The following is a 10,529-nucleotide window of genomic DNA, read 5'->3' on the forward strand; positions in this document are numbered from 1 at the left end:
CTTAAATTTAGGGAGGTGAGGGTTCAGTCCTGAGGTCTGTGAATGAATGTCACTGTCTCTGAGCATGTGCAGAGTACCACCTTTCCCCTCAGCACGGCTCTCGGCATCTCCTTTTCACAGGGTTGGTAGGGTTTGCCTTGGCGCGGTCTCTGGGGCGGGAACGCCTCAGTTGCATTTCAGGCAGATGCTCAGCAGGTCAAGCTTTCCCTTTTGTCCTCGCTGTATTTCCAAAGCGGGTAAGCTGCATTGGTTTAATATAAGGTTGGTGCAATTATTCGTGCAGCTTTGGAAGGTACAGGAGCTTTGCAAGTGAAGAGAAACAAGAGATGGCAACTACTGCAGAGAGATCTCTGAACAAAGCATGCAAACTAATCAGCCTTGTGTCCTTTCAGACCTCTGTTTACACAGTAGTTGAGCAGAATGTCTGACTCAGACAATGGACACTTACACTTTGTTTTGAATCCCTAACCTTGGGCTAATCATCACGTTCTATAAACCTATCTCAGCTTTGTTAGGGGGAGAAAATGAGTTAACCATCTTGTACTCTGGCCTCATCTCTGGAGGAGGATATACAGAGGTGGAGAGGAACAGGGTGTATGGTGGGTGGGTGGCTGCCTGCCTATCAACTCAAACATTTTCTGGTCCCATATCTTGCATGGTGGAGTCACTTTGATTTAAAACAAAAATTGTCCATATTGTCTGGGAAATCTTGTAATAAATGCACTGTGTTTATTGGGAAAAAATCAAAACAGCAGCAAAATTTGTGCAGATACTGTAGTAGACAGAAAATTCATTTCATAACACGAAACCACATAAATATTAATATAAAGTGATAAATTTGTATTGTGATGGCTTCATTTCTCTCTCTCTTGCAAACAATGAGAAAGGTATTGGAATACAGTCTTCCTTTTTTCACAGATTTGAAAAACAAGTTGGGCCACAGTCATAACTTTCAAATTGTTGTGACGCTGACCTCTGTGAGAGTGAAATAGAGAACTACCCTATCCATAAAGTTTTAGCAGCCAGGAATAAACTGCGAAGCTTTAGGAGATTACAGTGTACTCTCTGGTTCCAGATGTACAACCGAGTCACTCTGAATCCTTGCGTACTGCAGATTTCCAGACATTCTTGAATTTTTAAAAAACCACAATCCAAAAATCTTAAATTTGTAGGCAGGATCAGCCCAATACGTTTTGCTGAGACAGAGGACAAGATGGCACCCCCAGCCATTTTATGTACAGAAACCAGCCGGACTGGTAGCTGCTTCATAGTTCAACACTGCTGATGGGACATCACTGCTCCCTCAGCATTTACTGCCTGAGGCAGCTACCTCACACTGCCCAATTGTACAGCTGACGCAGCTATCAGGATTTCCTAATAGTATGAACTGGCATTCATCATTTTGGAGAAAACGGCATTGACTATAAGACATGACATCAATTTAAGTTGTGTTTCTTGGAAATTAATGCTCACTGTAAGACAATTTGGATTTCTGTGCAGAAGAGTCTAGGTTCAATCTCTGATATTCCCACATATAGGACTGGACAAAATTCCTGTCTGGAACCATGAGAAAGACTGCCAGTAAATGTGCATAGAGTTGCAGCCTAACTGCCCCATTGTGTTCAATAGAGCTTATTACCACACTAGATACAATGACTGAATAGTTGCAGTCTTCAGTTTCTGAAGTATTCCCAGTTTTTGGGGCAGCTATCTTGGGAATCACAAGTGGTCAAACAAATCTTGCAAACACGTTTATTATTTCCACAGAGTTTGCTGCCAAGCTTTGTATCAGCCTTGATATTTGTGTCTCATTCCTAAAGATACATGTAGGTAAAAAAACCTTTCCTCTGAAAAGATTTCCTTCCTGAAACAGGTTGGCTTACCCACAGGCAAAACAGTTGCTGGGAATTTTCACCAAGAAACCTGTTCATCTTGAATAAACTGATCTGGTTTTTAAGGTGGACTCGGCCAAGATAGACATTTTACCTCTCCCTTGCAGGCTCTCATTGTCCATTGGAAAGTTTTTAGCATTTTACCAACTGGGTGCTTTTATTGTCAAAGTGTGGCAATAATTCTTTACTTAAAATTTTGTGCTTTTTTTTGCGATAATTATTGTTTTGTGTGGAGATAGATTGATTATGTACAATTAAGAAACTGGACATTTCTGCAATACTTTAAACTTAATAAAACTTCTGTTGTAGTATAAAAATACAACATACCATGCAATTTGCTACCCTTGAATTTAGATTGTGACAATCTGTGGTGTGTAGTGTGAACCTGTTAATTGTAGCCTTAAAGACAGAGAGGTGTGGTAGGAGCAGACTTTTAAATTGACAGTTCTAGCTTTTAGAAAATTGTTTGTGTATTTAGTGGAAAAGGCCAATATTAAGATTGCCATTACACCATTAGACAGTACTCAGATATATGAATTATGTACAGGAGTGGACATTTGATGCATCTGTTTTGATTTGATCTACTGCCAGGGCAGTGGATCAACATTGCTATGCAGGGTTCAGCTTGGATTGTGAGCTCGCTTTAATTCCAGCCTGTGAAGTGAGAAAAGGGCTCCCCTGTTGGTGTTACAGTGTGTGTTATTGTGTGCATCTGTGTTTAATGTATTACGTTTCTGGTGTGTGTCTGTGTGAAGTCTGGCCTCACCTGCTACTGAAATGCAGCCCCCAATCCAGGTAATCAGGCTCTCAGACTCATAAAAGTTCCCTGCTCCTGCATTATGGGAAGAGAAGGCATGACAGGTGCAGGCTTGGGGAGTGACTCACTATGTGTCAGTTTATAAGATGCTGAGATATCACTGAGTCATCTGGTTTGTTGCAAACCAACACACCTTATGTTTGGTATTAAACAGACTTGTTTGTACCTCACATGTTGCATTACAGGACAGATCTTTCCTACTCGCCTAGATCAGGATGTCTTTTCCCTTTTAGGGCACCTCCCCCTTTAAAAAATGGTCTCCCTTCCCCCTCTCCACAGGTTTTTGTTCAGTGTGTGTCTTGGCGACGGATCTTTTTTTTAATGCTGCTACAGGGCCATCTGAATAATTTTGTATGGGTGACACCATTTTTACAAGGGTCTAAGGCAGGCATAGGCAAACTCAGCCCTCCAGGTGTTTTGGGACTATAACTCCCATCATCCCTAGCTAACAGGACCAGTGGTCAGGGAGATGGGAATGGTAGTCTCAAAACATCTGGAGGGCCGAGTTTGCCTATGCTTGATCTAAGGCAAAGTTTTTTGTTGGACTACAGTTCCCATTATCCCTGACCATTGGCCAATGGCCATATTGGCAGGAGTTGATGGGAGCTGGAGTTGAACAACATTTGGAGTGTCACAGGTTCCCCATCCCTGAACTGTTGTACTTTGTCACTTATTATTATTAAACCAATAAATACATTTCATATGAACTCCTCCTTCAGCTATAGGTTTGACCTCAGTAACTACAGGAATTGTTGCTGCAACCTTCATTTATCTCTGAATGCTTCATGCTTTCCCCAGCACTATATTATCGACACTCATTGTTTCATCTCAGCTCAGATTATAAAGTTTGCGGTTTAGAGAGTCTTGTTTTAGCTCCTTATCCTGGGAAAACTAGTTCTAACATGCTTCAAGGTACTTCAGTAATGATAAGTAAATAGTGATTAATGGCACTGAACATCTCAAAGGGTAGATAAGTACAAAAGCAAACACTGGAGAAATTAGCAGCCAGCAGGCGGCGCTGTATGATGCACAAGGCAACTTGCTTCATTCAGTCCAAGGTTGGGGAAGAATCTCATGTTTTATTCACTAGCATGAATAAAATTAAATCAGAAGTATTGTCGAAAGAGCGGATTTCAATTTCCTTTTAATTTCATTTATTTGCTTTAATTGTTACATGATCCTGTAAGGGGAGAAAAGAAACCCCAGTCAAATCAATTTGTCTCAGAGCTTTGCGTATGCAAGAAGGGTGGAGGTATAGAGGAGGGAGAGATAGATCCTGGCAATCCTGATTCCTAAACAAATTAACACCTCCAGTGGTTAATAATAGGATTCTTGCTTTGTTTGAGGGAATGCTAATTAAAAGTTAATGCATACAGCTGGAAAGACGCTGAGAGAATGCTAAGAAGGTGGCACAAACAAAAGCGAGAAGATGTGTACTAACAGCCACTTCCGTACTGCAGTCTGTACTATGTATATTTCCACATTATTTGACTGGACAGGGAAATGGAAGTGACTGAACTGGTCTGACTGGGATCAGACGACAATAGCTAGAGTTATAGTGTATCTTTTGTCACCAGGGTGCCATGAAATTTAATATTTTCACTATCTGAAGCTCTATAAGCCCTGAAGATTGAGAGATCACCTTTTCTTATAGTGATCTGAATTATTTCTTTTGTGTTGCTTTGTGCGGCTTATTCCTCGAATTAAAAGGGAAAGAATATTGGAGACTTTGGATTTTTGTATTGGTTTGTTTACAAATACACAGGCTCAGCTGCTGAGGAGAAAAAGGCACTTAAGCAGTGCTAGTCCTAAAGCAGCATCATTCCTCCAAAAGAAAAGAAAAGAAAAGAAAAGAAAAACACCTCAAAAAGCAAAAGCAGCATTCCTGAACTCTGCATGCACCAGAAGGGAAGGTTATAAAGCATTCTCACAAATGTGAAACATTGTGTTTTGTGTACTCAGAAAATTCAATATTTCTAAGAACTGAGAGAAAATATGAGCATTGGGCACAGAAAAAATAGAATCAAGTGTACATTTATAGCACAATATACAGAACTCTGCAAAAAGCTTCTAAGAGTTGTGCTATGGAATTGCTCCCTTTGTTTCTTTAGTTATTTATAACTTGCTTTTCAAGGCAAAATGTCTCCACAAAGAGGCTTCCAATATAGCTGAGCTAGTTCAAATTTTAGCTGTCCCAAATATCTTCTCTCACTTCTTCAGGACTAGTTGTTCCCCATGAAAGTCTGGGAAAGTCACCCACATTTGGGTGCCTGGTGGCAAAAAAGGGGATGCCTCCTTGCCGTTTTGAAAGGATAAAGCCCATCAAGGGTCCTAATGTGGTCCATAGAACCATCATCCCCAAGCAACTCCCACACCTTACCTGGAACACGCAATCCTTTCACAAGTGTGGTCTGCGGTCAGTGTTGATCGGACTGCAAGCTTCACTTTCTGCAGGAATCTTTCTTTGCAGCCTGGCTTGAACCCAAGCCGGTTAAGAAAGGAAGGAAGAAAATAATGGATAGTGAGCTTAATAGTGTGCTCCCAATTATTTTCTTTGAAGATGGATTGCTTGATGTCATGGTGACATCAGGTGAGTGGCAGGTGGGCAAAGCTGGCAGCCTTCAAAGTGGCCCGTGGGGGAACTGAGGATCCAGCCTGCTGGCAGGATCAGCTCCACCAGAGCATTCTGCCCATTTTTCATTTTTACTCCCCAAAAAGTTTTGCCTGCACTTCAAGTGGTAGGAGAGCTGCAAACGGGCAGTTTGCTTTTCTATTAGACTAAAAGTGAAAGGGGGACGCAGGTGGCGCTGTGGGTTAAAGCCTCAGCGCCTAGGACTTGCCGATCGAAAGGTCGGCGGTTCGAATCCCTGCGGCGGGGTGCGCTCCCACCGCTCGGTCCCAGCGCCTGCCAACCTAGCAGTTCGAAAGCAACTCCGGGTGCAAGTAGATAAATAGGGACCGCTTACCAGCGGGAAGGTAAACGGCGTTTCCGTGTGCGGCTCTGGCTCACCAGATCAGCGATGTCACGCTGGCCACGTGACCCGGAAGTGTCTCCGGACAGCGCTGGCCCCTGGCCTCTTAAGTGAGATGGGCGCACAACCCCAGAGTCTGTCAAGACTGGCCCGTACGGGCAGGGGTACCTTTACCTTTTACTAAAAGTGAAAGAAGGATTCTATCCTCCCCCCCCCCTGCATTTTGGTACCATTATATGGCTCCCACACCTTTTCTGGACAATTCAGTTTCTGCTGGCCCAATGCTTATCTCAGTTTCTGCTGGGGGTGTGGAGAAAGGTGGCTGCTAGTGCTTGTATGTTCATGGATTTGTACATTCATCTCCTTCAAATGTGCTATGAGGATTACACCCAAAGTAGCAGAATCAGAAAAAAGAACAATGTCTTTAAGTGGAATCTAATCTGGAAGCTTTTGTGCAGGCTGTCAGGCTGGCCAATAAAGCCTTAAGAATGTGCAATCCTCTTCTTTGCATCTGTAACAGACTCATCCATATTTTAATAACCACTTCTAACACAAGCTACCCTAGACTAATAATTGTGGAAAAAGTCACTGCTGGCATTAGAAGCATGATTACAAAACCTCAATTGTTATAAACGGATTAACAAAACAAGTGCCTAAGAACTGAGGTGAACACGACTGAGGATTTTAAAAAAATATCATTATTTTCTGAACTTGGAATTTGTTAGCAATATTAATGGCTGAGGTCCAGATTGGATTCATCCTTCTCTTGATTTATAGTGAATAATGTTGCTTGCTGCCATGCAAATGACCATTTAATCCTTCATGTAACTCATCTGGTGTTTGAGGAATTGCACCACCAAATTATGAGTACAGGAAATGCATTTTTCTAGAAGGCATTTCTTATGGCACAAATCTATACACGTCTACTTCGATGTAAGTCCCAATGAGCTCAGCGAGAGTTACCCTACATGCATAAAGGATTGCAGCCTTGGTGTGCAATTACAATAGTGTTAAAATACTATCAGATTACTTTCTTCTGGCTTTGCTCTCTCTTACCACTTGTTATTTTTGAAAAGCTGTCTTTTTTTTTTTTGCTTTGTTCTTAGCATCTCATGCTTTATACATTTTGACCAGATTCTCCTTTTTATCTATTTAACTGTCCTTTCATCTTCTGTATCTGTTCTGTTTCCTCCTCCCCGAGTTCTTTTCTCCCTAATGTCTGACAATTCATTTGTTTCACACACATTCTTTTAAAGCCTATTCTCAAAATCCTCTCGTGAGTGACTTCTTTCTTTTATAGAAGTGCATGCGTAGAATTAGAACAAGACCCTCAGTAATAGGTTCAGGTTTGCAGCCCACTTTGTAAGTAAGAGTAACTGGGGGTTGCTGGGTTCATATTCAGGGTCTGTACAAATTGAGTTACTTAGTAAAGACCTGTCATTACATAATGGAGGAAATTGTGTGTTATTTTGTAGGATCTTCCAATGTTAGAAACTGAGATATGAACGCTAGGAGCTAAATGGCACTTTAAACCTAGGTTATGGGTGCAACAACAGAATGTCTAGGAGTGTTTTTTATAACAAGAATACAAAGCTGAAAATGAATGAACTGCAGATAAAATATTATATTCATTTTTCACATGGTCTAGTCCTTCCCCTGCCCACCCCCCTGATATTCTTAAGAGGGCCTCTTCTCCAGTCTTCAGAGAGTAGCTAGAAGTGGGGAGGCAGAAAAAGGCCCTCCTTTCCTTCCTCTGTGCAGTTTTAATCTGAAATCCTAGGCGCAGTGCTGCACCCAGAGCTCAGAAACTGCTTGCGCTAATGAAATTCCCTGTCGCAAAATGCGCCTAGAACAATGGGAGTTTCGAACACTGGGATCTCCCAATAATTATTGGCAATTGCACTGTCTTCCTGCTAAGGGCGAGAAGAATGTTGTGTGCTGTAACAGACTTCAATTTGGATCTAAATTCATGGCTGGATGCTCCATTCAAAACGTTTTGGGTGAGAAATTTGCTATTTGATCCTTGGATTATTTTTTACAGTGCCCAGTATAAATACATTTCAAACACCTAAAAAAATGCAAGACTTCAGCATAATTACTACGGTTCATTGCTGAGGCATATCCTGCAAAGGGGACAAAATGATAAGGCTGCTTTGTAGCTCAAAGGGTAGGATTGTTGTGTGCATGGAACGAAGGCTGCTCATGCCACAGAACCTCCCCCTGCACCCCCTAAATCTGCTCTGGAGAGTTGGGGGAAACCCCAGAACATGTTTGGGAGGCACGTGGGTGAAAGGGGGGGGAGCCATATTGTGTGAACAGACCTCTTTTCCCACGTGCATGCTTCACTTAGTGCTATGTTGAATTCTACCCTATGTATCAGGAGCATAATCAATAGCTCCATCATACCTAGTGAACTTTGATGTACCACATTGCAAAGAGGCTAGTAAGCTTGCCTTTGAATAATAATAATAATAATAATAATAATAATAATAATAATACTTTTATTTGTACATGACCCATCTGACTGGGTTGCCACACACATAAGAAATGTGTGGGAAATATCTTGTTCTGGTCCAGCAGAATGGCAGCAAGGCAGGTAGATTTTCACAGCACCATGGAGAGCTTCAAGTGAGCAACAAGGGTTGGAAGTGAACTGAGGGTTTTTGAGCCTCTGCCTCTAGTCTACCTCTTCAAGGACACTCAAGGGAGCTTTGGAGAATTAAAATCATTTAAGAGGCCAACCCTGAAGATTGGTGCCTCTTCATCCCATGGCCTTATGTATGGAGCTTTCTTTGTGCTGTTGGACTGGTTAGGTACTGTGGGAGGCATTTGGTGGCTCAAGAGAAGGTGCCCTTAAAGGTCCTGGCTCCGGTTCTATGGGGCCCAGTGCTTTGGGATGAATGGGTTCCCAATCGGCAGTATTAGGCTCAGATCAAGAAAACCATTTTGGCATCTTATCCAAGGCTCTTGGCAAGGTGTCCTGATCACTGCTGAACTTTGGGGTTGTGACAGCAAGCCCAGGAGCTGGGGATTATTAAGGGATGCCTCTGACAGATGGAGGAACAAAACACCTGTGCAGAAGGTATCCTTCCCAAACTGCAGACTGTGGTATCAATATGTAGGTTAAAGTGACTGGTCCTTGAGTGATGGTCTTGGTGGAACAATGTTCAAGTTTGAAGGGTACCCAAGGAAGAAATCTGTACAGTCTTCATTTCAGCCGTCTTCAGAGTACAGCTTGATCCGCTGTCAGATTGAATTCCATATAGAGATAACACATTTCACCACAGCCCCTCCCCCTTGAGATTGAGAAAGAACCAGAGCTTTTATAATTAAGCTGCTGCAGTTCCCAGGGAAGAACGGTTTGCTTATACAACCCTGCGAGAAGGATGCTACACACTGGGTAGTATCACGGTCCAGGATGTAGCCTTTAACCACTGCCTGCATAATAAGTGGGAATATGTAATAGACTGCATACATGAACCATGTTATGACGCATGCCATGAGGCACTGATCTTCAAACTCAGTTTATTATTGCAAGCAACAGAGCTAACTTGCAGAGTTAAGAAAGAGCTCTTCTGTTCCCAAGACTGAGTAAACAAGACTGAAGCCAGCCTACCTTGTAGGAGTCTTAAGCAAAGCCCAGTTGTTAGTTCTGAAGTCCTTCATTGTTTTCATCTATGTTCCTATGAACAAGTTTGGCAGTTTCAGTTTACAACATCAAACACGTCCTGACCAAGCTACATTCTTACCTCTGCCTCCTACCCATATGTCAGTGCTGCCACCTATTGCCATCTTCAGTCTGTAACTATAGGTTTTGCCAACTCCCCCTTAACGTCAACCAATGAAAAGATCAAGCTTGAAATTATGCCTTGTAGCATATCTGCAGTGTAGAATGTGTTGGTTCCAGGAAAAATAATATATAGAAGGAGTATTTCCTGCATGCCAAGATCCAGGCTGGGAGCAAGTACTCTTTGGTGAGAGAACCCCAGCACAGATTTTTTAAAAAAATAAAATGCAGCAAAGCAAAGCGTGGAAATATAGGCTGTTAGACCTTTTAAAATTTGCTCTTCCAAGTTCCTTCCAAAGGGTTAGGGTTAGGGTTTTTTCCCCAGCACAGAAAAAACCTACATGTTTGGCAAGTTAAAAATGGTTTACTTACAAACTCTTCAAAAGTCAGATTCATATGCTTCAGAAAGTTGGACAGGAGGTGAAACTTTACTAAGTTACAAAGTGCTAAAAGTTCCTAGATTATTGGTATACCGTAGACACTCAAGAGAGGCTTGTGATAGCCATGTGGCAACCCCAAGCTATTTAGGACTTTACAAGTAAGAAATGACACCTTGATTTTGACCTGAAATTCATTGGGAGGCAGTGCAACTAATAAATATGCCTATATGATGAGGCTGTTGTCATCAGCCTTAATGCCACATTTTGTACTACAGTGGTACCTCAGGTTACATAAGCTTCAGGTTACAGACTCTGCTAACCCAGAAATAGTGCTTCAGGTTAAGAACTTTGCTTCAGGTTGAGAACTGAAATCGGGCTCTGCTGGTGCGGCGGCAGTGGGAGGCCCCATTAGCTAAAGTGGTGCTTCAGGTGAAGAACAGTTTCAGGTTAAGAACGGACCTCCAGAACAAATGAAGTACTTAACCCGAGGTACCACTGTAATTACAATTCCTGGGCACTCTTCAAGGTTTGCCCCACACAGAATGCTAAAGTTAGTGTAGCTATGAAACATTTTTCCAGGAACCCATTCATGTGGTAGAGGTACCTCTTCCCGTAATGTCCTGCTTTTGAGAGAATGCTTGCATTTGTCTCTGCACTGTCAGAGAACAATGATGATGCTAC

This window comes from Podarcis melisellensis (genome assembly GCF_964234715.1).
Source record: "Podarcis melisellensis genome assembly, chromosome: 1".
Taxonomy (NCBI): domain Eukaryota; kingdom Metazoa; phylum Chordata; class Lepidosauria; order Squamata; family Lacertidae; genus Podarcis; species Podarcis melisellensis.